General features: G+C 39.2%; 1 long non-coding RNA gene across 3 annotated transcripts in view; it reads right to left on the bottom strand.

Annotated features, from left to right (window-relative positions):
• Positions 1-10,344: 10,344 nt before the first annotated feature.
• LOC148066477 (uncharacterized) overlaps positions 10,345-15,939 on the bottom strand; it is a 47,967-nt gene continuing 42,372 nt past the window's right edge. For all 3 annotated transcript variants that reach the window (XR_015713305.1, XR_015713306.1, XR_015713304.1), the window contains 2 exons: positions 11,742-11,778; positions 10,345-11,037 (listed from right to left, as the gene is read on the bottom strand). This is a non-coding gene — a long non-coding RNA (uncharacterized LOC148066477). The remainder of the gene's footprint in view (positions 11,038-11,741; positions 11,779-15,939) is intronic.

Here is a 15,939-nt window from a genome sequence, read left to right as displayed (position 1 = left end):
GTGTTGGTCATATGACAAGTAAAAACCAGCACCATTTGGTAACAGAGAAAAATCAACTGACTTTTATTAAAGTGATAGTTCACCTGAATTTTACTAATTGACAAGACATTTATAAAGACTTTGCTTTGTGTAAAACTTATAGATCATGATTAATATATTGTCATTTTTTATTGTGACTCAGGTTTTAATTTTTATAACAAATATTACTTATACTTTAAAGGGTTAGTTCAACAGAGTCTTAAACTTCACTCATTTTCTACTCACCGTCATGTCGACCAAAGGTTGGGATTATTTTCAGAGTAAATCTTATAAATGTTCATTTAATGTAGCAACTGACGCTCAGTTGTCTTCGCCCGACACACACTTAAAAACATCAAATACCTTCATGGTGCTCGTCTGTAACGTCCGACTGCTATTGAAGCCTCGACTTCAAAAACAAGTCCGATTTACGCCGATGGCCTTAAAGCCTCAGCTGCAAACTGTTAAAATATACAGACTTATTTAGGAAGAAAATGTTGTTTTTTTCGTATCAGAACCTTTCTGTTGTGTCACACTTTGTCCGAGTCTTTGCTAAATTAGTACGACGTCCTGAAGGGAGAGAAAATAAGAGCTAAGCTGAGTCAGTGAAGAGTCAGTGAAGGCAGCCGTGTGCTCACAGTCCAGATGAGAGTCAGTCCTCCACAGGACGCCAGAGATTTAACCAGCGGATCACGACCCTGCTCAGACCCGCACCGCGGTGCTGCTCCATACTTCGGCACTTTGAAATCAAACAAGAATAAATCAGCTGGACCAGGACCTCCCTGCGCTTCACGCTGGATTCGAAAAGGTCAAGTTTTCATTCAGCAAACAGGTGGAACAGGAAGGGAACACGTTCGGCTGGAGGGGAAATGTGGCTTTGGGGGGGTGTGGACTGAAAGGTCACCACTCTTCTCGTTGAGAAGCCAGAATATAATAAAAAAAAACACTTAAATTGTTGTTATTTTTTACTTCTCCTTAAGTGATCTGTGGACACTGAAGAGTCCACAGATCAGAAATAGAGGTAATAATTGGTAAAAAAAAAAAAAAAAAAGAAGAAGAAAGAAGACATTTTAAAAGCCTTGCATTGTGTAAAACACAAAACATTGATATTCATTGTGACTCAGATTTCACTGCAGATGGATTCATCTTTACCCTCCTGTAACAGGTGTAAAATGAGAGTATCATTCACGTTTGTTCTTTCATTAAATCATCGGTTTGAAACTAAAAATGATAGATTCGATGCTCGAGGATTTTCTAATTTATATTGTAATCTTCAGACAGAGATAGCGAGTGATACCACTGTAGCTAGCATTGTTATCAAGGAGCTATTAAGCTAGCAAATCACTTTACGTTTTTTAAATAGTGCTATAAAAATAGTAGTATAAAAATAATACTTTAGTATCAGTAACATACATATGATGGTGGAATTAAGGTCAATTTGATTAAAAAGTGAATCTATGAGATGTTAATTCAATGTGGGACAAAAGTATTTGATGTCATGAGTTGATTGACACGTGAAGCCTTCAAGGCTGAAATCTACAAATTTAATTGAATTTAAATTTATCCTTTGAGGTCAAGCATAGGAAGACTAGAAGTTACTATTAGTAACTTTCAAAAGAATCTAAACAGTGAATTACGTCTATATTTCTCACTATATTAACACCTCCGCTAACGTTTTGACTCGTCCACATGATAAAAATGCAGAAAAACAAGTGTAAATAAGTGAGTTTAAAAAAATTAATGTTTGGTTTAACTGGTTAGTTAAATCAGCTTCATGTTGTCCCTTCAGAGCCGGAGCAGTCACTCCTGTGATGCTGCTGTAATGAAACTTCTGCAGGTTCTCCTGGGATTCCTCCAGCTGTTGAAGACAATCATCCATGAAGGCACGTGTTCCTCATGCAACCTTCACTGACCTGTTCTCTTCTCCGGCAGCTGCTGATGCTGTTCGCTCATCTTTGAGTCCGTTACTCGCCTCGCTCGCTCGCACACCAGACACACAAATCCACATCATAAACTTTCTTTTTCAACGCTTTTGTCCGGCATCGTTGAACGTTATTTTAGTCTCGTAGTCTTCAGTCGCTCTGCACCGGAAGATTAAACTTCAGATCATTTTTTATTTAATAAATAATTCAATTTAAAAAAAAGACGTTGTCTTCACTCCCTGTTACAAATTGTGTCAGGGGTGGGATGGTGTTAGATGATTGAAAATATAGAACAACGTCGTCATTAGAAGAGTTTATTGTATCGTCCTGAAGTGAAACGTATGGATGAGATGTTTGTGGATGCAGCTGTTGGAATAGAAGGTCCAGATGGTGATATACAGGCTTGTTAGACGGCGAGTGGGAGACTGTGATGGTTTCATGTCACGTCGCAGCGTGAGACGAGGCAGAAGAGAAGCTGCGTCTGTCATTAAGAAGCATGAAAAGAGACCGACGTGGAAGAATCTAAACCAGTCCAGCGACGGCCAGAAAACATCAGACTCTTGCCTTGTTAGGAAGAAACTCTCCCGCCGAGAGGTCGGCGCCGCGCCGAGGTCAACAAGGAGGCTTCTGGGAGTCTGTGAGAGGATGCACAAACAAGCCGCTTCATTAGCTCCGGTGAGAGTGATCTCTCCTGACGCTTCTCTTGACCTGGTTACAGCTCCGCGGGTCCAGGTGAGATGGAAACCCAGATCGTCCACTGATGGGCTTCTGGGACAAACTTCCTAATCCTTCTTTCAATGTGAACATTCCAGATGACAGTAGTACTTGGAAAGTAAATCTGTGAACAGAAGGTATGAAATCTGTCACAGAGGGAAGAGAAGATCTGTTTTAATCTAATTGAGTGTCGTTTACATTTATGTTTTGCTTTTGTTTTACAGCTTTAATCGCATCTCTGATGATTCACACTCAGGCGAACACATTCCGCTGCCATAATCCCTGCAGAGAAGATGAACGATCACTCAGATGAGAACCAAATGCTTGTCTTTCCCCGAAAATATTTGGAGTATTTAGGGTTAGATATTTGAATTAATTTACAGACTCGATAGTTTGATTATGTTGTTATGTTGATTAGTTTGAACTCCTGTTGTGTTATCAGTTTTATCTTGACCTTTAAAGTATATCATTTATTGAATATTGTTTTGATTGTTTAAGCGCTTTGTGACCCTGGTCTGGAAAAGTGCTATACAAATAAAAATTACTTACTTACTTACTTATGTAATTGTATTTGGAAATGTTTGCCTGTCAGTAGTTTTCTAATTGAGAAACCCATTGATAGTTTTGGTTAAATTCAGCACCAACTGATTTTGAACGAAGTACTGACTCACCTCAGCCTTACATGCAGACAAAACATCATAAAAAAAACTGCATCATTCGCATAAAGTGGCAACTGGAACTCGAGCAGGTAAATCATTTAGAAAGAGACTGATGAGCAGGGGTCCCAATATAGAGCCCTGTGGAATGCCCATTTGAATATTTAGAAACAGGGATTTGGCTTGTGAAGTTCCAACACACTGTTCTCTATGCTGAAGATATGAGACGAACCAGCCCACGGTCTCAGTGGAGATGTTGAAAGGTGGTCGTCTTGATAAAGGCTGTGACTGACTCTATCCATCGCCTCTTTTACCGCTGCAACCACCTCTATCTATCTATTATAAATATTATTATATCATAAAACTATCCAGGGGTTATTGTGTTATTGTCGTCACTGTCGACACAAAATAACAACTAGTCCTGAAATTAAAGAATATTAAAAAATAGTTTACTAAGACAATGAAATACGAAAAATAGATTTGAAGTAAAAAAAAATAATAGGTGAACAAATATTTGAGAGAAAAACAGTAAATGATTAAAGGCAGAATTGTAACACGTTTTTTTAATGAACAAATATAATGTTTGGTTTGTAAGAAAATTAGCATTTGGCAAATTTACGTTAGAATATATGGCGAGGACACGTGGCGAGGAGAAAACTGACATAAGAGCAATAACGTTCTCTTCGTCGCACCAGCAGCGCCCTCCTGTGGTCGAAGCCGGGACATCGCGGCTTCGCTAACAAGCTCTTCTCGCAGCAGGACTTGTTGTTTTTCCTCTTTTGCTCTCATTAACGATCGAACAGCGACAGGATCTCGCGACAGGATCTCACGAAGAGCCCAACGATCTGGAACAAACTGAACAAACTGAACAAGCAGAACAAGCTGCTTCATCTCATGTCTCAGCTCGAGTCACAAAAACATGCTTGTGAAGCTGCGCGGTCACGTGACACGAAGCCTCGGGGGGAAGTCATCCATGTTTCCATGGTGGCTTTAAATCTTCTTTATTTATGATCAGAAACATGTTTCAAAGTGTAAAGGAAGAAGCTAAGATAAGATAAGACTCGTGGCAAACCACCTGGGGCTCCAAAAATCCAACATGGGTAACATATTTATTTATAGAGTTCAATAATATTTCTTTACGTGTATTTTGTAAGCAGAGCTCCCGCTGTTATTCTGCACCACAGAGAGTTGAAAACCATCAAATGGTTTGTAGATAAAGATGTTTAATAACAACAACAGAATTTAAGCATGTGGTCTTTGACTTATAAACACTTCCTGAAACTATCTGTCAATTCTTAGTTAAATAATTCTATAGATAAATATTTGGGTAATAAGTAAAATAAATATATCACATTTTATGTATATTGTATTAAATATAATTATTATATATATATATATATATATATATATATATATATATATATATATATATATATATATATATATATATCAATATTATCAATAATTATGTGAGGAAAACCAATAACTACATACATGATTTTATATTTATTTATTTATTTTTATGTATTTATTTCACATTTCTCACTTGTAAGAACAATATCCGCCTGATATATTGTTTTATACATAAATATAAATCACTAAACTTGTTCGAAAACCAATATGCACAAACAGGAATAATATTGTTCACATGTAGTAACTGTTAATGTTTAATTTGTTAGAACAGTAACCGTATAATATATTATACTAATATAAATATATATATATATATATTGAACGAATATTAGTAGCACATTGAAATAGTAAAAACACTGAAAAACTATTTAATAATATGATAAACATTTTATTTTTACTCTAATCTCTCGTTTCATAATCCTTGACTTCCTTTTGAATTATGGTTTATTGATCAAAAAAGTTTATTTTTGTTCATTTCGCTGGTAAATTAAATGACTTAATAAATAGTTTATATTCCGTTCGCAGATATCAACGTGTCCACGAGCAGGTATACAATTTGATGTACATTGAGCAGAATAATCTTCTATTCAATTAATTTATAAAAAAAATATTTTAAATTAATTTAAAATGCATATGCAGGAAATACCATGAATATATATTGCTGATTAAATTTGGGACAGAAAGTTAAGTTAAGAGCTGCACTACCTTAATATTTGTCTAATAAATGTTTCATGCGTTCATAAAGGTGTCCACGTGACCATGTGAGACCATCTGAGGTCTCAGGGTTGAGCAACGATCCAGATCTCTGACCTTTCATGGTTCCTGGCTCACGAGGATCAGTCCGCAGGAGCCACAGGATAAACACACTAAAACAAGCATAAGACCTTCTTCTCTGGACTGATATTAAAGATCAATGATAATATATGTGTGTGTGTGTGTGTGTGTGTGAGCTGAGACTTGTCTTGTCTGAACTCAAATCATCTTCAGAAGTCAAGTTGACATTCCGCTGCTGCCCCCTGTCGGTATCATGACGCTTAATAATATTTTCGTTTAATAATCTATTTTTTAAGTTTTCAAATATAAATCCAGAATTTATCTCGTTAAATAAATCAATGTTGTCAATACTCACTTAGAAATCAGCTCGTATGGATTATTTAAGAGTTTAATGTATTGTTTAAACGAGGGTGCTCTTCCAACAGTCAACCACCAGATGGCGACGGAGACCTACAGTCACGCCAGCAGTGACGTCACCTCACCTGAGCGTTTTCCGTCGGAAGAAAATCTACTTTGGCGCAGTGACTGGTGTGCGTACGTGAGAGATGTTTGCTCCTCCTGCATGACGTCATCGCCATCATCGAAGAACACACACACACACACACACACACTTCATTGAACTTCTCAGACGTTAGTTTTGTCTCTTTGTTTTTACAGTTTTCTGCTAAAATAAGATAATAATAATAATAATAATAATAAGATAATAAAATAATATATGTTAGGAGTTGAAAACAAACACAAGACATTTTAAATGCGTATTAACATCAACTAAGTCTTTCCCCCTTTTATTTTGTATTTTTCATTTTAATCCCAGAACATGGTCAACATTAGCGTCGAGGCTTTTAAAAGTGGTCCAGACCTCCAGGAGGATTCAAACACACCTGTGGCCCACATGATGGTGTGAATATTCATGCTGCTATTACGACCTGTAAAGATGTGTCTAAGATAAGATAAGATAAGGAAGAGATAGTTGTAATGTCTACGTTTATACAGAAACCTTTGATTAGAGTAAAGATAATTAAGATATAAATCACTATTAGGCTCACATTTCCTGTCAGACCCTTTGGTTAATATAACATGTTCAGCTGAGTAATTATGTTAATAATGATGGTTAGTCTTCTAAAGATTAACTACCACTTATTGTATTTCATTTCTTTTCACCTGATGCTGCTGTCAACATAAAAAAATTCCCTTGTGGGACTAATAAAGGAAAAATCTAATCTAACCACAATACTAGTAATATTTGAAGCTAACATATACAATTGAGGAACTATTTTGTAAACCTATTTCCCAAGAACAAAAGAAAAAAAGATTGACAGGTTAACTTAATTAACAAGTCATTTAAAAAAAGTGTGATCTTTACAGTAATCCCACCGTCATCACTGCATGGAAATAGACAAAAGCTCACGTAGAATGTTTTTTTTAAGCAAACCTGTTTAAATGTATAATTTTATATGGTATATCTTCTCTGTCTGGTCAAGACTCACTAATCACGAGTATTAAACATTCTTTTAGGATTAGTTTTAGGTTCAACTAGAGCCTTTGTCGACAAAAGTCTTCCTGATGAAACAAACAAAAAAAAAGTCTCTGAAGGTGTCGCGACTGGCTTTACTTTCTTTCTTTTTGAAACTTCTTAGTTTCAAGATGCCGGCGGCGACCTGAGGCTGGTCTTCATAGAGAACTTTCATTTCTCAGCAGCGAGAGGAAGTGCTGCTCTTGAGAGAGACTCGTACGTGACTCGCTCACCTTCAGAGACCGGCGGCTCCTTTCAACCAGAGCCAAGCGATTGTTGATGGGAAGCAGGTGTGCGTCGTTCCTGAGAGACGGACACCAAACACACCTGAACAAAATGAACCTTTAGAAATCGGATAAACCGCTCGTTGTTATTGTAGATTTACTTCATCAAGTAAGTTCTTAATTTAATGTTTAAAGGCCTCAAATGTTTTTGTTACTATAGCTTCAACCTGTGACTGACCTCCATGTCTTCTTTAAAAAACGAGTATAATATTGAGCCGAACATGGTTTAAAAAAGTCCATAAATAAGTGAACCAAAATGTTGGCTTTATTTTTTAAACATCTATTGTTTTATTTCCGTTACTGAAATAAATAAACAGTCATTAGCAAAATGAATAAAGTAGTAAAAACCTTTATGAAAGTGTGATATTAACCTTGATAGGTGCTAAAATACCCACACAGCAACGCTCTCTTTGCATCTTTTTTCACTGACTGCAGCCACGTGTGCATAATTACGCATACTCACAAGAGATGTGATACTTCCATTTATCCTGTCAGCGAGCTGTAACTTGATCATTTATAGGTGGCCGAGACATGATAACTATGTTGCTCTACACTCTTATTCCTGCAGATCTGATTTGAATCGAGCTAACATGCTACATGCGGGCTAAGTAAACTATTTCAACTTAAATAAACAACAGCGCTTCAAACAAACAGGAACCAAACAAACATGCAGTTTATGTTTTCAAGCCTCATTGACCGTGTTGTTGTTACGTGGTGTGGAAGTCCCAGAGGCCCTAGAGTCAGCAGGTTCTAATAACATGTAGGAGCACGATGTTTGGTGCACCAAGTTTCCCTGATTCCCAGAATGCACTGTGGCCCTCAGAGATCAGTTGGTTTGGTAGTTTAAAGGCTGACCAGGACGACCGTGACGATATATTCTATGTCGCACTGCTCTTTTGAATTTGATCATCAAGTGCATCGTGGATTTTTAAATGTTTTGCACGTGCCGGAGTGCCCTGGAGCAAAGAACCAATATCTGCTCACGTCAGCTAAAAAAGCAGAGAATTCTTCAAAGTCAGTTAGAAGACATCAGATAAATTTCCTTCGACATTCTTTTTGACATATATTGGAAGAATTGCTGACATCTCTAGTATAACATCCTCTTTATAGGTCGACAAACATGAACATTTAGGCCACGTTAAAATGACAGTTTTACACATTTCATGTATTGAGTTAAACCAAAAAATATTTAATAAATATCAGCATTTCATTTTTTACCAGAATATTTTTGACTTGTTGTCTATCTGGGGAAGTGGCTGCCTGGCTACTTTTCCAGGGTGTCCCCTTTACTCCTATGTGCTGTTTCATGAAAACTGAAAACGCACTTCTTCTTGGAGCTTCCATTCCTTTATTAGAATTGAACATTTTGCATCAAAAAAACAGCCTTAAATTCAGATCAAGAAATCTCTCCAAAAAAGACAATTTCTAACCAACGTAAAAATGTTTTTTGTACCTGAGTATCTTTAGGTTTTACGTTTCGATTATGTACTTTGAATATTTGATGAATAAAATAATAAATGTCTATAGAAATTCTTGTAATTCCGTAAAGGTTTTTAAAATACAATAATTAACATTTAAAGATTAATATTTGATTAATCAAGAAGGCGTTTAGTAAATGCAGCATCAGCACATATTTTTTATATATGTATATAATATATATAATAAATATATTATATATATTATTATTCCTTTAAAATGAATTAAAAATACTTTTAAAAATAGACAGAATAACTTGGTATTTTTGATTTTTGAATGTTAACCTTTTTTTACATACAAAGTTTAAAAAAAATTATAAACATTTATTTAAATGAAAAAGCTCTAAAAAATCTTGAAAGGTTAAAAAATAAGTTAACTTAGTAGCTATTAAAAAATGTGACTGTAAAACGTTTTAATATATATTTTTTGTTTAAATGGTAAAATAATAGTTTAAAAAAGAAAATACTGAAATGATGATAATACAGTAAATTAATACATGATTATAAATAATAAACTTTAATATTTGTTCAATATTTTTGTATATATTTGTGATGCTTTAATAAAATATACTTATATATTTAAAGTATTAAATAATGTCATGTACTTGTAAGAAAGACTTGTAACAGACGAGAACATTTTCTCTTCACAATTTGACTTTCATTATTTCACTTCTTTTGTGCAAACTTTCCGGCGGCGTCCGCTCTAGTGTGTAAAAAAAGTTGGACAACGGCGACTGAAGCTTTTATCTACAGCGTGTTGATCCGGATCCTTGCCGACGTGAAGAGACGCTGACGAGTGTAACAGCAGCCATACAGCGCCTGACAACAGCTTTATGATAATTAGTCATGGTTAACCAAAAAGCATGTAATCCAGTTAGAGCGGCTGTCAGTGGCGGGATTTATATTTTGGAAATGCCACTCAGGCAGCACCGGTATGTGGTCCGCCGTCGAATCAGCTGCGATTTCAGACGTGATTCGGGGTTTGGCCGAACGCTCTCGACTCAGCAAACGTCGGCCGCCGCTCTGACTCACAGCTGGTGCATGATGGGAGCTGATAGCCGCGGCCCGCCGCTTTGTTCGGAGACCGTGGGGTTAATAGTTTTTTTCCCCGTGCAGGGCTGGTGACGGGAGGATTTCTCAAGCGTTCGGTGACAGAAATTAGGATGCAGCCGCCGTTGTCAGAGCCGGAGAACTGTCTGCCACTTTCCCAGCAGCCCTTGGGCCAGTGACAGGGAGATGGATGATATCTGCAGCGCGGCCGCACTGCTCCCCCACCCCCCTCCAACACTCTCTATTCCTTTACATCTCTTGGTGTTGTGTTTTGACTCACACAAACACACACACACATTTACTTGTCTAATATAGCGCTGCGTTTGTTGCCCGTGGCAGAAAAACCAATATCCTACATATCAAGGGGAATGAAAACCCTCACAAGTGAAAAGAGAATAAATGTTTTGAGAGAGAAAACCACAGGATGCTCTCACTGTTTGCACAGAATGGAAATATATGTTGTATAGAAAACAAACAGCAGGAAAAGTCTGTGGAGATGTTTATTGAAAAACAACGAGACAGTAAGTTTGCAGAAGAAAGACACACATGAGCATTAGCACTTATGGCTTCTGCAATTAAACCAACCTTCACGCCAACATAAGGAAGGAAGAATGGAGTGATAGAAGTATGGATAGACGCTCCAGCCGAGACACTGTTTTACCTGCTTACCTGGAAACAGGTGGTCCACAGCTCCTTCTTTTCCAACTGAAAAACTATATTTTTTTATTGCTACAAGGAAAAACAACATTAAAAGACAACATTCTGACGACTATCTTTTCCTTTAGGGAGGTTAAATGTACAATTTAGAGAAGAAATACGCTGTAGGACAAAAACAAAGTTATTAAATGATAAATTATATATTAATATCAAAAAAATATATTTTATATACATTTAGATGCAAATATAACGATTTAAACAGAATGAAGGTGAATGTTGTCACTTATATTACTCATTACTTATATTAGAGTTATATAAGAATGGGTCTTAAATCCAAACTTAATTCTTAATTCCTCGCTCGTCTCTCAGCTGATGTACCTCCACGTGGGATTTCACCCGGCAGCTGTGTCACCTGTGCGACGGGGTCAGCATACTGATGAGTGTTTGTGCCGAGGGGGGGCGGGGTGGGCGACTTATCTTCAGCTCCACCCCTGCAGGAAGTGCACCCACCACTTCAACGCCAACCCCGTCCACCTCTCCTCTTCCTCTTCCTCCCCGTCGCTGTGAAGAACAGAGAGGCGTCAGAGGATGAAGCAAACACAACATAGAGAGGAAAAAGGGGGGGGAGGTGGGGGAGAGAGGAGGCGTTCGGGGAAACATCCATCACTGTTTTAAGTGACTGCGGTGGGATGGAGCCGAGTAAAAGGTCGTCTGCTCTGGTTCTGTGCACAGTGGGCACCTGGGCAGAGCCGAGCGGCTGCAGGCTAATTACCTCACGCAGGCCGTCTGTTACCGCGGTCTGACACTTTCACTGACTCACTGCGAGGGCGCGAGCACGTCCGGACCCCCTCGCCAAGGCAGACGAGGCACGTACGAGATGAAAAGCCGCAGTTTTGAACCGAACCACCGGTTCACGTACGACATGCATCCGACTCGAGGCGGATGTTACGAGATTCGTGTAGATGTCGCAGAAGCACTGCACCAACAGTCCTGCAGTACCAGCCACTTTTATCCTTGGACTTTCTAGTCTAGACCTGTTCTGGCTAACTTGCTGTTGCAGAACTTTTTGGTTCTGTGTTGAGCTACATCATCAATAGTCTTGGAAAGCATCAACTGGAGTGAAGAATCAAACTATCCCAGTTTGAAGCTAAATTAAAACCCCTCTTGTCTATAATGTGTTGTTTGTTTTTTCCCTTAATTGATGTTAAAATAAATGATTTTGTGAGTGTCATTGTCACAAAATCCTCTGAACTTAAAAGTCTCACCTCAGATTCGGGGTCAGCCTGACGACCTCTGCGACTCCTGGATATAAAAAAAAAACAGATAGATTAAGTGAAAGTGGAGTAAATCGAGGGTGAACAATCCTAACGTGTAATCAGCACATGGTTGGGGCGCAGGAATAACAAACGCTCATTAGGCACTATCGGGGTGCAGTTGAAGACCCACCAGGAATTTTGGATGTTATGACCGGCCGGGACACAAACACTCTCAGTGTGTCAATGTCGCGGACTGTTTGTTCTAATCTCTTTCTAATTTGTTTGCTAAATAACAGAATCAGCCTCCGAGGACAAAGGCGGCGTTCATAAGCCTCTTGTGAGCCGCCGGTGCGAGGCAGGAATGTGAGCGAGTCGGTGGAGCGTCCAGTTCAGACTGAAGAGGCGAATCTTGAACTGACGTTTGAGGTGTAAGTAGACGTAGATCTCTGAGATGAAGGAAGAACATGACTCACGGGTCATCGCCTGCGTCATCACGAATGTAAACTGGGATACGCTTCTGTGTATATTTATCATATTTTATGTCGCACCAGACAATATGTCACATGTCAAAGATATTTATTCATTTATCTGCTTCTAATGCTGCAGATTCGAGGAGGATTTTTTGGGTCCATCCCCTGGAGTAGAGAACACCCTGAGTCATGGCTTTGTCTTCAATTTAAATCTATGAGTCAAACTTTGATTAAATCTGGCGATTTGTACTTTGAGATATTTGAGATTAAGCTGCACTCAATCGTGAATAACTTCATGGTGACTCAACATCTCCTTCAAAATATGTAAACGTATCATCAACTCAAACAATGACCTGAAGATGATTCTCTGGGACAATAACTTAAAATGCTCCTGGTGTTACGAGGTCCAGTGCTGCATGTCTTGTTACTGCAGGACGTGACGAGTGCTTATATCACTGTGGTATTCTCCTTTGGCTTGAGCTCAGGTTGCCTCCCACGGTGAAGGATCAAATAGTCAAGTGATGACAACCTGTCGACTGAGTAGCAATGATGTTGATTTATTTATTTATAATGCCTTGCGCATTTCCACAGGGACCTGGGTCTGACCCATGGTCTCCTCCCAGCAAAGCAGACTATACATTCAATATGTGTGATTTTTTTTTAAAGGCAGCGAAGAAGTGGGTCTTCTCTGAGTACAATTCTTATGACTGAAATTGAAATGTTTAGAACCAAAAAATGTCTGCTATAGTAACGACCACATGAACAACAAGCTCGCCTGCAGTGGTCTGGCTCTAGCGTCTGGCATGCGAGGGGTTAACGGCTCTGGCACAGCAGCTATAGGTCACATTCAAGTCCCAACCAGTGAACGGCAGAGCTGCAAGACAGAAGATAATTATCCCAGTTACAGTTCAATAACTCCATCAAGCTGCTAGCCAGATACCAGGTTACCGTGGCAACGCCTTCCAAATGAACCACCTATCAGAAAGAGAAGAGGAGATAACGCCAAACCCGGAGAGGGAGAGCCGGACTACGAGGACCGAAAGGGGGGAGACAAGCTCAAACGGCGTAGACAATACAACCCACAGCAAATCAGATCTGAGTGAACTCCAGCTGGCTGTGCTGAGACCCCCAACCTGACGAGCCGTCAGCAGCCCCCCCCTGTTTTCAATCATCGGTCCACTGACCCCCTCCTCTGTGTCTGCGGCGAAACCTCTGGTGCGAGTCCATTAATGCTCTCTTGGATCAAGGATGACGAGAGGAATTTGGATACGTTTTCTCGATGATTAAAGAACTTGTTTATGCAACGGTGTGTAACGTGTGTGTGTGTGTGTGTGTGTGTCATCATCACGCAGTACAGTGTGTTCAGGTGACTGTCTGGCCTCCTGCCGCAGTGTCTGGAAAGTCAGACACCCCCCCTTCTCTTCCACCTGCCCCCTTCGATTTCACACCGCTCCGCCATCAGACATACCTGAGGCCCCCCGCTCCCCCCCTCGCCACGATAAGAGACCCACAGAACACTGAAGCCGCTCCAGCAGACAACACTGATGATCAATGACAGGAAAAAACAAAGAGTGTCTGCTCGTTCGTTCGCTTCTTCTCGTTCGGTCCGGAATGAAAACGTGCAGGAGAAACGCTAATCTGGACTTATGACTTTTATCGGCTGACCGTGACGCCGGAGCGACGTGTTACGTGACCACCTTCGAACAATAGGAACTAATCTCTGGCTCGCACTCGGGTCCATCAGACGCCGGTTTATCTGCACTTTCTCGCTCGGAATCAATGTCTCCGGCCGGAACCTGAACACCCCACGAGCGGTGGGAAAATAAACCTTCTATTTCACAGTTAAAAAACCTACGTCAAAACTAAAAAAAACATAATTATTATCGTCATTATAATTTAAGTATATTAAACCACACTTTCTCCAATGACAAGTTATTTTTATCTTAATTTTCAAACATATTTGCATTAAAAAAAAAGGTTTCTTCAGTGAAACAGCAGCAAATATAAAGAAAAATGGTCACAAATATGTTTTATTAATCATCTCTACCCTTTGATCTAAACTAGTAATTTAAATTATTGATTATTATTATAAATAGTAATTTTCAGGATTAAATATGATGATTTTCAGACTCCATGAAAACAGCAACAATTAATGTTTGAGGTTTCATATAAAAATGATCCGCAGCATTCAAGGCCGAATCAATAGATTTTCTCACTTATCGGAAACCACACTTTGTTAAATTTGTTGAAATTAATGTGTTTTTAAAAAAAAAATCAAGTTTGACCAAAACTATTAAGGGCAGAAACGAGAAATAAGGTTTACTGAACGAACAATAATTAATTCATGTTTTCAATGACGACACACACTAAGTTCAGAATAAACGAAACCAGCCAAAAGTGAAATGAACAACTTGAGTCCAGAACATTCGAGAATCCCGGACAACTGACATGGTTTGAAAACAGTTTCTCACAATAGTTTGTTGAGCGTTTGTGTATTGGGACGAGACGTGGGCATAGATGGTAAAACAAAGAAAGATAATTTGAAGGATATTCATACAAGCAGCAACACAAGCTGAATTCTCGACTCCCCCCCCCCCCTCCTCTCCTCTGGCGACAGATGTAAAAGAGGTTAATTCAGAAGAGTTTGACTTTGACTTTCAACAAAGTTTCTATTCCCCACGGAGCCGAGTTACAAACTAGCCGGGAGCTGATTTTTTTATGGGGTGATATTTATTGGATCCTTGGTGAATTGCTCACAGCCTGCTGCTCTGTTACTGTTGGCGATGGGGTGGTGTGGAGGGGGGCGGGGGGGCTGTGCGGGGTGAGGATTTCATCAGTGGGCTCGCTGCTGCCAGACTTTCCTGCGTGTCAGACAGATCCTAATAAAACTGTCTGGCTGTTTTGTGGCACCGGCTCGACTCTGGCTGCGCTGCGTCTGACTGCTCAGCACTTGTCGCACTGGGCTGTTTGGTATTCATGGGCCATGGCTCCGCTTCAGCTGTTGCTGGGGGGCTCGGTGGCACCGGCACACACTGATTAGTTGGCATCGGCATTGTTCTCGGCCGAAACCGAATGAGAAGGCGAAGATGAGGGGAAAACATAATTAGACAGAGAGGGAGACAGGAGACTGGAGTGGAGGGCATTAGAGAAAATGGAAAAATTGTTTTGAACTGCATTCCTAATATGACTAATTTAGCCCAAATGAGCATTTTAAAAGGCGCGTCGCCTCGGGAGGAAGCGAGTGTAAAAAACAGGTCAAGCAATGATGTCGAATGACTCCACACGTTTTTTTTTCTTTTTTTCCTTGTTCCAAAAGGCCTAATTTATTGTAATTGCTCTTCTATAGCAACGTCCTTAAGAGACCAATCCAATGTTTTGGTTTTCTACTCAACGTTCAATCTGCTCTTTTGCAAACGCCCGTCCCTGCTCAATTACCGTCTGTCGGTGTCAACCAGTGGTCCAGTTTAAATATTGATTCACACCATTAACCACTTTGGTCCAAACGTCTCAGCGCGACCAGACGTTTGGACAGAAGTGATCAAATTAAGAGAACAGGCAAATTCAAGGGGAACGGCTTAATAGTTATTGTTGATTGTAATCCAGAACATTTAACATTCATTTAGGCTTAACATAAAAGAAAAACAACATCATTTGATATTTAAGGAGCAATATCTGCTTGTATTTTAACACGGATATATGATTTATTTAAATAATAATGAATTATTAAAATAATTAAT

This window comes from Callionymus lyra, chromosome 14 (genome assembly GCF_982586985.1).
Source record: "Callionymus lyra chromosome 14, fCalLyr1.hap1.1, whole genome shotgun sequence".
Lineage (NCBI taxonomy): Eukaryota > Metazoa > Chordata > Actinopteri > Syngnathiformes > Callionymidae > Callionymus > Callionymus lyra.
Note: the sequence above shows the minus strand (reverse complement) of the source record. Positions and strands in the feature narration are given on the sequence as shown.